Genomic DNA, 16,482 nt, shown 5'->3' with positions numbered 1-16,482 from the left:
AACCTGCCACACCACACGACATGTTAGTAACACAGGTGGTTTAAACAAAACATAAGTAATTGCCAGTTACAGTCATTGGGAGTGTTTCAGCAGAGCTGTGCACCGTGCTGCACCATGAAAACTTGAATAAAATGTAATGGGAAAAATGGGAGTCTACCTTGGACTCTGGTGCTGTAGTACACCACAACATTACAGGTGGAAGATAGCTGAATAAGCCTAGATACTCCCACCAAAGTACGCAAAATAAATAAATAATCAAGGTTCTACTGTCAATTTCAAGTTTAATGTACAAGCTTTCGAGTACAACTCTTTATCAAATACATAAAAAACTGCAAAGCATCTACTCAATAAATACACATTGCCAGCCAATCAGAATAATAAGCAAATAAAACAATTAAACAATTAGTTAAAACTTATACTAAAAACTAGTTAAAAATACTACACATAAAGCTGTTTATATTTTAAAACAGGCTTAATGCTATTAACTTTATTAAGATTTGGTGGTGTGTCTGCCTTAGAAAAGTTTTTCCACCTATATTCTGGTCTCTCACTGGTATTAATAATATCCCCACCTCTCTTACTTTTATAAACCCTCTGAAGTATCCTGAAATTAAAAGTATGATAACCACCCTCTTGTGATGTGGCAGTGTGTATTTATTGAGTAGATGCATAGATGCTTTGCAGTTTTTTATGTATTTGATACCAAGTTGTACCCAAAAGCTTGTACATTAAACTTTGATACTGACGTTGAACCTTGATTATATATTTATTTTTCATCCAATAGTACGCCACTAGACAGCCAAAGACATAATAATTATAGGATCATAGGAAGTTAATAGGCTATTGGCCCTGAGGCCCTTATAAGCCTAGCCAAGAGTTTAGCCAATATTTAGACAAGTCAGCACCCAATGCCAAGGTCCAGCAGGGACATAGGTGGAATCCCAGGGGTGTATTTTCTGTTTCCCATCCAGTTATCCAGGTTGCACTTAAAAAGGGGTAAACAGGTACTCTGCTTGACATAGAGGGGGAGTATATGCAACAGATGAGGGAGTCTCTGGGACACCAATCTGTCCCACCAGCAAGTCCTATTGATGTCGCAGACCAGGCTGAGGCTGCGCATGCAGGTTACTCGAGTGGAGCTTGACTTGCCGATATGCAGCTGTCCCATCAAGGCGGGGTCCCAGATTGCCTTGTATGCCAGACAGAGGTCACCTCTGAGGAGTCTGTATAAACTGAGTAGAGGGATATGGCTTTCAGTCTAGCTGTGTATGGTAGATGTTTGAGACCCTGGATTCTCTTGGTGAGGAACCTCTGTGGTCTGTCCAGCTGCTGCATGCGCTTTGCAAAGTACATTCCTAAGGGAGCATTGTACTCAATAATAGACCTTATAAGGAAAGAATACAGGAATGTTATAACCTTCTTGACTCTGGATGAGATACCCTTACTTATGAGGTGGGCCATGTAGAAAGCTTTCCATAAAATGGAAGCAACATGGTGGTCAAAAGTCAGGTTGCTATCAGCCTGGTTGCCCAAATCCCTCACAACTGATTGCGTGCTTAAGACATTGTTATTAATGTGATAATTTGTGGGGACATCACTCTCCTCAAAGGGGATGATGATGCATGTTTTGGTATTCAGCTTGAGACCATGTTTCTGGCACCAGTCATTTGTTTGGGTGAGACCCTTTTGGAGGATGTCCACATCACTAGGGCAATTGATGATAGCCCCCAGCTTGCAGTCATCTGCAAACTTGGTCAGCCATAGCCCACTGGTTTTGGCTTGCACCTCAGAAATGTATATCCCAAAGAACAGAGGCCCCAAGACCGAACCCTGAGGTACATCACTCATTACGGGTCTACTGTTTTAGGTGGCTTCACTTATTTTGACTAGTTGTGCTCTATCAGTGAGTCACTTTGCTACCCATCTGGTAACATATGGATTGATGCCTAGTTGAGAGAGTGTATCTATTATGCCTAAGTGGGGAATAGTGTTGAAGGCTTTGGCCAGGTCAAGGTAGATGAGGTGCACCATCTTCCCCTCGTCCATGGCTTTGGTGACTGTCTCAAAGAAGTCAACCAAATTTAACAGACATGACCTTCCCTTGATGAAGCCAAACTGTGTGGGATTGAGTGTTTGGAGATTGCCAGTGTCCTTGGTAATGATTTCCATGTTAGTCCATTCCATGGCCTTGCAGATCAGGCTAGTTAAGCTGATGGGTCTATAATTTCCCAGATCAGTGGACACTCCACCTTTGTGTAAAGGGATGACAGTGTCTGTCCTCCACTCAGCTTAGACAAAGCCGGTACTCAAGCTTTGGTTAAGTAGTCTGCCTAATGGTGCTCCATGTTCCTACCTGAGTTCATGTAGGATGCAGTATTGGATGTTATCTGGTCCATTGAGAGAGCAGTGATGACTTATTTCCTAGATATAAGGGGAAGGGGGCAGGTACTGGGGATGTCCTGATTTACTGATTGGGGGACAGAGGGTTGAAGTTTTCACTGAATCTGTCAGTCAGCAAGTTTGCTGTATCTACGGCATTTGTATATGTGGTGTCCCTGATCACCACTTCTGAACAGATCTGGGTGCCTCCTTTGAGAGTGTGGACATATGTGAAGAAGGCCTTATGATTGTCTCTGGTAGATGTGGCCAATTTGGACTCAAAGTTTGCTTTGGAGGATTTTACTAGTGCTCTTATTTGCTTATTCAGGCTAAAGAGACATTGCTTCTAATTGGGCACTTGATCCTTCTTGGTCTGCGACATTTTTTTCCCTTTTGTTATAAAGTTTATTTATTGCAGATGTCCACCAGATAGGTTTACTCTTCCTTGAGGAGGATGATTTAGTTCTGTCAGGTATTCCTGATTCCATGCATCTATATAGATGCTCATATAGTGCGTTGGTGTAGTTTTGGATATTGGTGCCAGTTCCTACAGAGAGGGAGGCAGTTGTGAAGCTGTTTATACCATCCCTCATGAGGCTGTAATCAGCTTTGGAGAAGTTTTTATGTTTGACCCTAGCTAGGGGGGAGTTGGGGTAGATGGCAACTTCAAAAGCTTTATGGTCGGATCTTACCAGGGAGGATGATACTTTAGGGATGCTGCAGTGGTTACTCATGTTGGTTAATACCAAGTCCAAGTAATTATCACCTTGGGGTATCAACTAGCTGTTCCAAGGCATTTGCATTGACAAAAATCGAGGAATCTCTGGCCATTTGTATTCTGGCATGAGTAGTTCTTCCAATCTGTTTGGGTAGTTAAAATCACCCAGGATCAGGGTAAAGGGTTGAATCTTGATAGATTCAAACAGGTCCAGATAGGCAGAATGGGCATCTTGATTCAGATTTTGGGGGCTGGTAGATAGCTATGATTTGAATAGAGATCTTGTCAATTGTTAAGTGCACCTGGATTGTCTCCTGTGTATCATTCTGTTTGACCAGCTTGGGGGTGTGTATGTTTTTAATATATATTGAAACTCCACCTCCTTTGGCTTTATTGCCCACAGTTTGGGGTCTGAATGTATGATAGGATGAGTAACAAGGTAAGGCTGTGGCTCTCTTCACAACTTTGAGCCAAGTTTCTGTGACTGCACAGATGTCAGCATTTTCCAGGGTTAAGAATGCTTGCAATGAGTGCAGTTTCATGTTTAGACTCCTAGCATTTAGCAGCATGACCTTTAATTTGTGTTTTGTTGAAGTTTTTATGCTTGTAGTTTTAACCTCATCACTTTTCCTAAAAAAAAGCACTATGGGGAGGCAAGAACCTTTGCCAGAATCTTGAAGCTCAAGTGAGACAGATGCAGGCCATCTTTGGCAAAGCATCATGGTCTGTTGATCATATCTTCCCAGGATGTCAGGGACTGGATCCCCCTGGAATGACACCAGACATTTAGCCAATTGTTAAAGTCAATCATTTTCTGTTTGTATTGAAGCATCATTCTGGAATGTGTATATTGTTGTGAGGTTATCTGTTGTACATGGAAATGGAGAGGAGAAGATGTGAGACTGGTAATGTAGTTGTGGACTCTCATTTGTATGAGTCTGGGTGGATTATCATACATAGTGCAAGTAGTAATATACTGCTTTTGTCTTGGTTTTTACAGGTGACCGGGGGTAGAGCATCTCCCCCACATAACCTGATGTCATTATCTCATCGGACTCTGATGATGATGGTGGCCACAGTGAGGCACAGGTGAGGTTGTCAGGGGCTGAATCTTTCCCAGAGGTTGACATCCCTCTTCTGCTCCCATTGTCACCATACACAGACAGTATGGACATACATACCCAGTCCCCAGAGGCCACAGATATTGGACAGTCAGAAGATGGAGACATTGAACAGGAAAGTGTGACTACTATGCCTTCAGTGAGTGTAAACACTGGCCATAGCCAGACAGCTGGCAAGGTCCCACACAGGTGGATTGACAAGGGTACTTGTAGGAGGACTGCTGTCCATCCACCACCTCTTGTTGATGTCACATCACTCATCACTTGGTGTATGTTTCAGGCCATCATGGAAGCACAGGCACATTCTGAATGGAACATCAGGTGTATGCTTAGGGTTGTGGAAGCAGCACAGTCTGACATCAGTGACTGCCTCCACTGCACTGGAGACACCTTGGATTGGTTCACTGATGCAGTAGACAGATGGTGGGCTGAGACAGTATCTGTCTTGGACCGCACATTGTCTGTGCTGGACTGTCTGGTTGGTGTTAGGTGTCAGTCCCATGGATGTAGGTCAGCAACATCTGCTGAGAGTCCACATGGCCATGCACAGTCATGCTCCCATAGCAGCAGTACATCCAGCACTACAGAGAGGAGTGTGCTGTCCACTCCACAACATGGTAGGCCATGGGCATGTGGTCCTGGGTGGTCTCTTAGGGTGCTGGCCCCAGCAGACAGCAGTCACCATCAGGTACTAGCACTGCATGTGACCTTGAGCAATGGTGGTGCCAGTGCAACTTCTGGCAGAGCCAGTTCTCAGGTTTGGGGCCAGATATTGTGAACAGTCCTCTCCACCATGTATGGTCCACAGCTGTCCAACATGCACACATGTAGAGCTAGCAGTGAGTTTGACTGTGTATATGTACAGACTCACACACCACTGTCACAAGCAGATCACCTACAGACACACATGGCACCTCTCCATGGCCCATCTCACCCACACTCCTTCCTGACCCACAAACATGCTGTCTGTCAACTGTTTGGTACAGCCTAGACCTCCAGCATCCCCACACAACACCCTATACATGTGATTATACCTGTGCTACATGCCTGTCATGCTTGCCATTGATACTGGGAAATGAAGCTATGTGTCTGATGCAAAGTGTGACCATATTACTTGACATGTACTTGTGGAATGCAGTATTGTTTTGACATGCCACATGTGATCACCAACAGATACCGTATGCTGACATGTGTCATGACTATGCAACAGACTTTGTGTACCTTATATTGTAAGATGTACTGACAGTATTGTTACACAATGACAGGTGTGTCATGAACCTGTGTATGTTTTAATTTCAGAAGTCTTAGGGGATATCCAGTGGACGCATAGCAGCAATAAAGTAGCATAAGATGGCATGGCAGCACAGCAGAGATACAACTTCAGCAAGGTACAGCAGTATATGTATATGGCTCTATGGGTGCATATGTGTATAACAGTCTAACAGGGATAATGGCGACCGGCAGTGTACACATGCATTCATACTTTGTGGAAAGGTCTGCTACCCTTGATATGTGTCACCTGGGTTTTTGGAATGTACACATCTACAAGCTGTGGTGATGTAGTTGACCCATCTACAAATATCCTGCACCTGGTTCACATATGTGGTTGACAGCAGTTATGATTGTCATGTATGATGTGTGTTACAGCAGATGTGTGCTTTACATGCATGGAGCACCAGTTTCATTTAGGGATACTGTATGTGTTACATAGCAGTCTCCCCAGTGTGTACTATATATACCATGTTGATGTAGGTGTGTACAACACATAACACATGCATTACCCTATCATGGCAACCCGGGAGGTACACAGTAGAATATGACACCTCACTGTCTCGAGGCATACTCATCCCCTGCAGAGCATATAGGACAGAGACTACATTTGTCCAGTCATGACACGGACTCCATAGGACATGTTATCTACACTGTCTATTGGTGTACCATGGCACCTATGTGGCTGCCACAGTTGTACTATATGCCCTTGTGGTGACATGGCAATGGTGCCAGTGCACACAGTGATAGGTGTACAGGCTGCCACATTCAGTATAGCAGTGACAATTTGACATGTCCATCCAAAACTTGTCGGTATAGGTGGTAAAACTGTGACTGCATCTCCACATCATAAGGAACAGTGGCTGTCAAAGGGTGCAACACTATGTGTCCATACCTTCATATGTAATGACTCAAGTGTATGCGGTGTGTGGAGGCTACAATATTGTGCTGAGATGGATGATTTCTCACAGAATAGTATTGTGCAGTGGTTGGTATGTTGTCTGTGTCAGTGGCTCAACCAAAACCTTACTGTGTCAGTGTCATAGGCCATCCTGGATAACTGTTGGGTCTGTGTGGTAGTCAGTGACAGCTCCTAATATCAACCACCTGCTAATGTACCAGTGAGAGGTCATTGACAGTTGCTGTGACTGCAGAGTAGGAATACAGAGAAGGAGGATGCCATTACTGGCAGATGGCAAATCCCACTGGTGAGTGGTGTCAGTGAGAGTAGGTCTTCCAATGCTATGTTCACAGGGCATGACTGTCAGCTACTTGCTTATACACCAGTGGATATAGCACTCTGTACATGACTTACATCATTTTTGGCATGGCCTGCTGCTTTAATATTCTCATAAACCGTGTCAGACCAAAGTTGATGACACTGCTGCCCAATATCCATTGCATAGTGTAGCAGTCATAAGGCTCTGACAGTCACAGTCAGTAGGCATGATCTGGCATTGAGCAACATTAACAGTGTTTGGCCCAGTGTCAATAGGTGTACAATAGTGTTAATACTGGTATCCATGCTAACCCACACCATGGCACTCCAGATGACATGCCACAGAGTTCTGGGGACACCACTTGGCAGTACATGCTAGTTGTCCTCTGTGCAAGTATGTCTTACAGTTACTTCCAGGATAATGCAAGAAGAGAGTCAAGCAATGTGTCTGTACAGAGCACAGACAAATGCATTAGGGGAGTGTAATATGTGCACACTATGTTGTGTATTTATGCTATCACTCATGTCTCTGATGCATGCTCCAGGTCCTTATTTACACTGTCCTGGAGCAGTGCCATGACATCCCCACATGGAGGTCCTAGATATGGCATCATGTGTGTAGCAATATGAGTGACTACTACAGTGATCCTCCCATGTGATGTCCACCCTGAGGGGATCTGGACACAGGACAATCTCCATAGAACTATCAGCACTTACCCCCATTGCAGATAATACAGGGATATATGTCAGGAAAGCCATTTATTAGTTACTGTGAGAGGCTTGACATAGCTTGAATGCACCTCTGCCTTCAAATGGGACAGGCATGTCTGCAAAGCTCTACATACATGCATTATGTCAGCAGCATTACAACTGCATGCACTTGGTGTACAGGACAGCTGGGATACGGGCTCATCATGACACAGAACATATGACTGGTAGACAAGTGCAAGTAGCAGCCTGTGTAATAACACGTGCACAGGAGTAGGGTTCCCTCTAACATGGAGGCACAACCTCCTCAGGTGACAGCAGCACATAGTGTTGTGATGTAGTGTAGACATGGTAAGAGACACCAGTCATCACAACACTATGTGATGACTGGTGTCTCTTACCATGTCTACACTACATCACAACACTATGTGCTGTGATGTAGTGTTGTGATGTAGTGTAGACATGGTAAGAGACACCAGTCATCACATAGTGTTGTGATGACTGGTGTCTCTTACCATGTCTACACTACATCACAACACTATGTGCTGTGATGTAGTGTAGACATGGTAAGAGACACCAGTCATCATTCACATGGAGCAGGAACAGGACACATAGTGTAGTTACATGTGTAACCCCAACTGACAGGCCCAGATAGTCACTGACTACAGACCATATGATGTAACATATGATGGGTCTGTACACATAGATAATCTGTACTTCCACCCTGGCTGCATCATGGACACTCCCTTGTCCCCACCACATGTAACATATGACACTCCCACAATCTGTCCCATAACTGCCTTATTTGTAGAGCAGTTCATAAATGGCCTCACAATGTAAGGCACGCGGCATCTATTGCACATGCTAATATCCCAGGCTGCATCCCACCTGTGATCTGATAAGGTTTACTAACACTATTTGGAAGACTTTGCATTCATACTGACACCACTATCTGCACGCCAGCTGAGGGGACAACTGCACCTGTTCTACTCTTGCACAGAGGTGGTGAATCCACTAACCAACATAACCATTCCACTCTTTGTGTAGGTATCCATATCTGTATGCCTGTAGGGATGATCATCATGGAGCTGAGCAGCACATATATTTGTGGTGTATACCCTTTGGATGTGTGACAGGGTGTGCATGAATGTTACATGTGGTGGACATGTCTGAGGCAGGCAACAGAGCATGGGTGGGAGTACATCAGGGAACACAACCCCTAAACTGAGCATAGGCATCTGACTGTACCACCCATTCAGACAACATGTACAAAACACTCAGTTAGGCATCCATGATTTATTTATTTATTTATTTTACATTTGTTGACCGGGCTAGTCCAACTGGATACATGTCCATTTTCAGTGGAGGCCCGGGGAGAAAAGCTCCAAGATCATGGTTACATAGACAAATACAAGGACAAAGTTGAAACAAGTAAATACACTGATGATTAAAGGCAAAATAAAGCATGCAAGTAGTTATATATATAATTTAAAAGAGATACAGACTTGAACAGATGGACTAACAGGGCTATATTGTGGACCCTTAGGTTTTTGGGTTGGGTGATGATACTATCATTGTAGGAGAATTACATGGCCCATTGATGGCAGACATACACCACATAGGGACATCTGTCCCCGATAGCTGATCTGTAAGCAGCAGTGCTCAACAGGCCACAGTCCTGAGTCCTCTACTGCTTGGACTACATGTCACCACAGTACATGCGAGTACTGAAAGACTGACTAACTTTGTTGGTTGTTGCCTGCTACTTGTGAACACGCATACAGTCACTGTGTTATGTCAGTTTCCTGCAAGAAGGTATTGCAAACACATGCCTGGTGACATAGTAATGGCCATAAACTCTGAGCGAAAAAAAAAAAAAATATATATATATATATATATATATATATATATATATATATATATATATGTGTGTAATATCCTTTCCATCAGGAAGACCTATGTCACCAGTTATTAGCACATCAGTCCCTACATGTGATGTACATATTCAGGGATGACAACTGGGCACACAGACCCGGCCACACAGATTTGCAACTCACGTGCCACAGATCAACATGGCTGTACAGTGGTATGGCAGGAATCATATGGCATAGCTGTGGCCACAGTCACCAGTAGGTGACATACCCATAACCTCCATATGCTCTTCCCTCAGCATGCCAATATCTGAGTACAATGGTCATGTGTTGACATAACTTTCCAAGCTGTAGTCTAACTTACAAACAACAGTATTGTCCCTCACAAGGTCACATTGCATATTCAGTATGTGCTCACTGCTGATCGTCTACAATGCATGTCATTGCCGCCTGTGTCATATAGAGTACTCGGAGGTGATCTGTGCCATGCATACAGGGGAAGGTGTGAACCTGCTTGATTGCATATGCTGCCTATCTATAGGAAGCATAGAAGATGGATTACTCACTCTAAGGACATTAGCCCTCTATGTGACATTAGTAGTACATGCTTGTTGGGAGACATTTGTCTAGCACAAGTAAATGCACCCTTGACACGTATCATCCCTACTGGTATGGTACACAGAGCACCTCAGTGCACCTCAGCACATGCCATCTGTATGATTGGCTGGGCAAATGTCATCTCAACTCTGGCCATCTGGCTGTGTCCCTCATGGACTGGGGCAATATGTGCTGTGCTGATGTGCTCATCCTATAACAAGGGGTTTCAAGATGTGACCATTATGCTACTGATGTGCACATCTTCTATGGCTCTGTAACATGATGTACAATGCTAACACAGTCACACACACACACACACACACACACACACACACACACACACACACACACACAAACACACATATGGCCACATTTAGGCTAGCACCATTTGCACTCATTTCATACAGGACACACCAAGGCACATACATAGTGCATGTTGGCTGCATGTAAAGCAGAACACTTAACTATGTAGTGGTACACACTACAGAGGACAATAATGGATGCACATAACACACCCCATGTATGCTAGTATTATCAGTTTAGGATACATAATGCTTGTTGATATCAACAGACCATGTTGTGGTCATTCATCTGGGGTGGGGCACATCACCCGCAACAAATAAAATAATGCAACCCCTACTTATATCTATGTTACAAAGATTATCATATATATTCCATATGAATTTACACACACAAACACACACACACCCACACACACACACACACACACACACACACACACACACACACACACACACACACACACACACACACACACACACACCAGGTTGGCTGAAGTGAGAGTAGAGCCCCTACCTATCTACTGTTACACACTACAACACACAGTAGTTATTGCACATGCCACAGCTTTTATATGATGCTAAACTGTCAGCTAGTGGTCTTAAGATGGATGACTTAATCAGGCCTTGTAGAGGAGGGCAGTTTAGAGACTGGCAGCAAGTTACAGGGCCAAAAAGTGTATAACCATTGCAGGTGGATAGCCCACACACCTGGTAAACATGATGAAACCCACAGCACATAGGATACATAGATCATGTTTCAAGTCCCACATTTTTCTTTTAATGATAAAAATCAATAAACACTTTTCACAATAATAATGCATGCTGAGCTTTGCCTGTCTCATTTGTGCATTGTTCACCTATGTCCAAACACGGTGTAATGCCACAGACAATAAGGAGACATTGTCAGCTTCAAAAAAGACACATTGTTACATATTTTGCTTTCCATCACACAAAAATGCTAAGTAGCATTGCATGGTGGTCAGATTGCTTCCAATACAACTGCAGACAATAACAAAACATTGTCGCTTTCTTAAAAGATACATTGTTACATGTGTGGTCTTCCATCACGCAAGCACAGTAAGCGGCATTGTGCAGTCGTCAGCACTCATACACAGTAATGAGTGTAAAACCTGCAGCTGTGGCATAGCTCTCCCTGTGGCAACTGGTGTAAGCTAATGCCTCACAATACAAGTGAGCTGGGGTTCTAATCTAGCACACTCCATTTTTTTTTTTTGCAAATGCTGTTCCATTAAATTTTTAAAAATAAAGAACAATATAAAGAAAATTAAGCCAGTACATAAAAATCTACTGCCAATCATTAGCAGATGGGAGTTCCACTGTGGCAACCCCTAACCGGGAAAAGCCAAAAGACACCAACAAACAAACAAACAAATAAAGAAAATTATACATAACAATAACTATATATAGCTGTGGAGATCATATGAACTATGTGCATGAGTTAGGGTATACTGGCAATTATAGTTCTATAATTTTAAGTGTCTTTTCAGACCTGGGATGGACTTCTTACTTCAATGAATAGTCATATACACATGAATGTATGGACCTTGTCAGGTCACACACATATATGGTTAACCACTCGCTCTTTAATGTGTCAATATATATATAATTAATGAAGATTTCTGACAAACACTTATTCTGTGGCAAGGAGGAAAACATGCATATGGGGAAGAATATGCACTCTCTATTTTACATAGTTTTGAATACCATATTTTACAAATTACTTTTATCAGTGTGTAAAGCCACACAAAAATTTGTCAAGTCATAAAACGTATAAACCCTAATTCATGTCTGAAAAGTGAAGTCATCTAACAGCTGCAGCAGTGTACAAGCCATAAACTAATGCCAACTGTCACATTACCCTTTCTATTTCATAAACTGCCTTCCTCTCTGTTTGGCATTATTGTTCTCTGCTTAACATCACACAAACACAGTTGGCATGGTTGTGCGGGTTTGCAGACTAGCCACAAAATGCAATATCATGAATTGGAGGAGAAATACTTTAATTGTTGCTGGATGACCTGTGCAGACATGGCAGATACTAGAATGGAAAGTTCCTAATGTATTGGTCAAAGATGAGGTTAGAAGAGTCCAGAATACTCACTGGACTCCTTGTAAAGCAACACAGCCATAGGCTTTTGCAGGGGCCTATACCAGGTTTCAGTATAAATCACAGGCTTGGAATAGTCTGACCAAGGCTGTCTCCAGTGCGACTGGGCTTTCACGCACTGGAGAGGAATGCAGGCACTGTTATAATGAGCTGAAAAGGTGCAAGCAGAAACAACTCAACCAGTGGCTGAAAGAGTTTAGGGCTGTTGACATCCCACAGTTGTGTAGGTATACAAATAAAGATAATTTATATTATATGCAAAGCTGGATACAGCCAAGATTGGCATGCATAATGCTCTTCAAGTTTTCGCTATTCTATTTTACAGCTGCACAGCAGCTTTCAGCAAACAGGGAGCCCCATGCTGATTGCTTAGAAACACTGAAAAAAGCAAGGGGTAGCAGCACACATTAATAATAATTTTATTAAAAGTATTGCTCTTCCATATATTAGTAGCAAATTAACCATGCATATCTTAACTGTAAAATCAAAAGTGTATGCTTTGTTCTGTAGCTCAAGGTAATTGTAGCAGTCAGTTTTAATAGATGCTATGGGCTCAAACCCCATAAGTAACAAATACACATTAAAATAAAAACAAAATATTAAGCATTAATTTCAACAAAATTGGCATAAATGCCATCTTGTTAATGTTATCCACGTTATTTTAAAAGTATATGGGTAGTATAGACATATTGCAGAGATTATTTGTAACAATTCTCAGTCCTATTTTAGATTTTTAAAAAGTATAGTTAACATAAAAGAAAAAAATATATATTGTATTGTACATGACATATAATGGTTCTAATTATCTTTTTTCTTTTTTCTCTTAACCCACCCCTTATATCTTTTTTATTTTTATATGTGTGATAACTTTCTGATGTCATAATGTTCTGAAAACTGAAAAAAATTATTTCCAACACAGGGACATAGGCCAACAAGTGTGGCTCAGCCAGTCACCTCTCCATCATTTGCTGCACTGATGTCCAGCACATCTGGAACACAACCTGGCAATACTGCCTCTGCAGCCCCTGCTCTACCTGGGCCCTCAACATCAGGAAGCATTACCCTGGCAGCTGGTGCAGTGATACCCTCCAGAAGTATTGGTGGAGGTTGAGATTCTGTCACCCAGCAGGAGTTGCCAGGCATGGTACTTGAGGTTGTACAAGGAGCACACATCAGCCATATGGTGAAGATGCCTGCTGGAATGCTAAGAAAACAAAAACATCAAGCACTCCAACAGGAAGTGCCCAGTTTTTTTTTTTTTTTTTATTTCAGTAAGAGAGGAATGTTCGGTTAGGGATGTAGGTATGTCAGTGTCAGGTAAGTAGGCTAGGTGATGAAGTGGGTACAGACAAATAAGACAAACAGCACAAAGAAAGAGATGATGAGAGGTACAAAAGTTTGGGGGATACCATGATTGGGGATAGGGTAGGGACATCGGAAGCCCATGCCCATCATGCATGGGGACAGTAAGAAACTAGTCCACAAAAATTTGTCTCATACATAGCTCTCCACATGTGTCTTCTCAAAACATTTTATGCAATCCAGTTGCCTTTACAACATGATTGCATTCTTTTTTTTATCAAACATCTTTATTAAATTGTCACATATGACATAAGCAATCTTACATTTATATAAATGAAAACAAAGAAAATGACACCACTTTAATTGCAAATATTGTACATCACAGACACCACTGAACAATTGTAGTTGCAAGCATTATACATCACTTACAATCTATCCAGTCAATGTCAGTTAAGTATTATATAGCTCATTCAAATCCACCTCTTAAACTAAACATCATTCCTTCTTGGCATATATTGTTCCCACAATTCCCATTTTTCCTATGTAGTTTGTTCCTTACCTTTCCTAAAGATCCCAATTCCAGTTGTATTATCTCTGTTACGATCTTCACCACTTCTAGTAAAGTTGGTCTAGACTTTGATTTCCATTTTCTAGTAATTGCTTTTTTTGCAGCCTCCATAATTAGACTCAGCAGGCCTTTACTACATCTAGGCAGTTCCAATTCTGTATCATAGCTCAAAAAAATCATCTCGCTAGTTAATCCAATCTGCTCACCCAGGTTCTTCGATAGAGCTGTCTGCTGTCTACAGGGAATCTCTAAAGTCTAGATGAACATAAACCACAACACCAGGGTGAAAAGTTCTCAATGTAATTTATTCTGGTACCTCGGCCTTTTGCCTTCAAGGAATATTTTCATTCTTGTGAATCCACCTATTTTATATACATCCATAAACAGTATAATTTAAATTAAGTCATTAAATCATTAAGTCATTAACTCATTAAATCGTTAAACCCACAAGCATAAAATCTTATTAATGTAATATAAACATTTTATTCACATAATTTGTTTATAAAATATATTATCATACTTTATATTTTATATATAATTATTTACAAAGTTAAATTACTATCAATATTCATGCCATTTGGTTGGAGTGTTTTATAATTTATTATCATTTTGCATTCAATTTTGTTTAACTCAGTTTTAAAATTCCCTCCATTGACCATAAATGGACGTGCCAGCACACTAAAAAACAAATCCTTGCTACACATCCCATTTGTACACAAAAAGTGTTCTGCAAATGGATTTAAACTCTTCCCTTTCCTAATGTCCACTGAATGTTCTAAAATTCTTTTACTTTCCTCTTTGTTTGCCCTATACACCATTTTACCTTCATGTAACCACAACCTATAATATATACAACATCCTGTGAATTACAGTGAAATGTCTTTCTAGCATTATATTATTTGCTATTAATATACCATTCATCCAAGTTTTTAACATTGTTGCACACCATACAATTTCCACAAGGATGCACACCATTCTTATCTGTCTTAGTTTTTATCTTCCAACCACTCCCAATGTCCCTTTCTGATTTTGTCATTTATAAAATAATATCATCTGCAAATAGAGCCAGCTTTTCCCGTCTACGATACCAATTATATGCTTGAATTTCTGAGTCCCTTATTTTCTTTGCTGATGGTTCTAAATATAATGCAAACAAAACAGGGGAAAGAGGACAACCCTGCCTGGTTCCTCTGCGCAAGCAGGAGTTATCAGAGGACCCCACTCACTGTACTTTTTGCCTCCAGTCCCTCATATATACTTATAATCAACCTTATAATTGTATCAGGGAAAGCAAATGCTTCCATTGTCCTTCTCATGAAGTCCCAGTCTATTTTGTCAAATGCTTTCTCTGTATTAGTCAAATATTTGCCTCCCCTTCACAAAACCACACTGTTCCATATCTGTCAACTTTTGCATCACTTTTGCCATTCTTTTAGCCATTATAGACATAAACACTTTATAATCATGGTTTAGTATTGAGATGGGACTGTATGAAGCTGGATATGATGCATATTTACTCTCTTTAGGTATTACCATTATCACCACCTTCTTTCAGGATGCTGGTACGTTTCCTCTCTTAAAATACTGATTAAACAAAACCTTCCAGATCTTTATCAGTTTTTCCCCTCCTAGCTTCCAAACTTCCACAAGAATACCATCTATTCCTGTGGAAGTTATTTTTTTTTGTGTAGATTGGTTATAGACAGATATTTTTATCTCATCTCTTCCTATCCTGTTAGTAACTGAGCCTCATCTACTTCTAACCTTGACATATTGATTGAGTTCTTGTCAGCCTTCTGTGTTGTGGTGGCAATCCAAATTAATTCAATTTTATATACATGTTCATATTACACTGTTGAAGAAGTGGATAGCTGTGGTTCTTTCCTAATTCCCTCATGCACATTCCTATATTGTTTCCTGTTTGTTCTTCCCCCTGCTTGATCCCCATTTTACCACTTTTCGATCTACCCCATTTTCAAACCTTTAATCTGGTCAAAACATAGAATCACACACCACACACATAAATAATAAATCTGTAATAAAGCCCTTCACTTCATGTCCTCTGCATTTCTGCAGAGTTTATCATCATGCAGCAATGCCAAGCAACAATGAATGGCTCTTTGTGTCCTATGGCATAGTGCAGCCGCCTCTGCACAATGCTGCTTAAACTTGCAGCACTAAGGAAACACAGAGTTAAAACACAATAACGGTATTACTTTTCAAAATTTACTCTAACATTTATTTAGACTGCTGAATATATAAAAATGCAAATCAATATGTGTACTGTTGACATAAATCAC

Source organism: Protopterus annectens, chromosome 11.part0, assembly GCF_019279795.1.
Source record: "Protopterus annectens isolate FY-2018-M chromosome 11.part0, PAN1.0, whole genome shotgun sequence".
NCBI classification, from domain to species: Eukaryota; Metazoa; Chordata; order Ceratodontiformes; family Protopteridae; genus Protopterus; species Protopterus annectens.
This window is presented reverse-complemented; position numbering follows the sequence as displayed.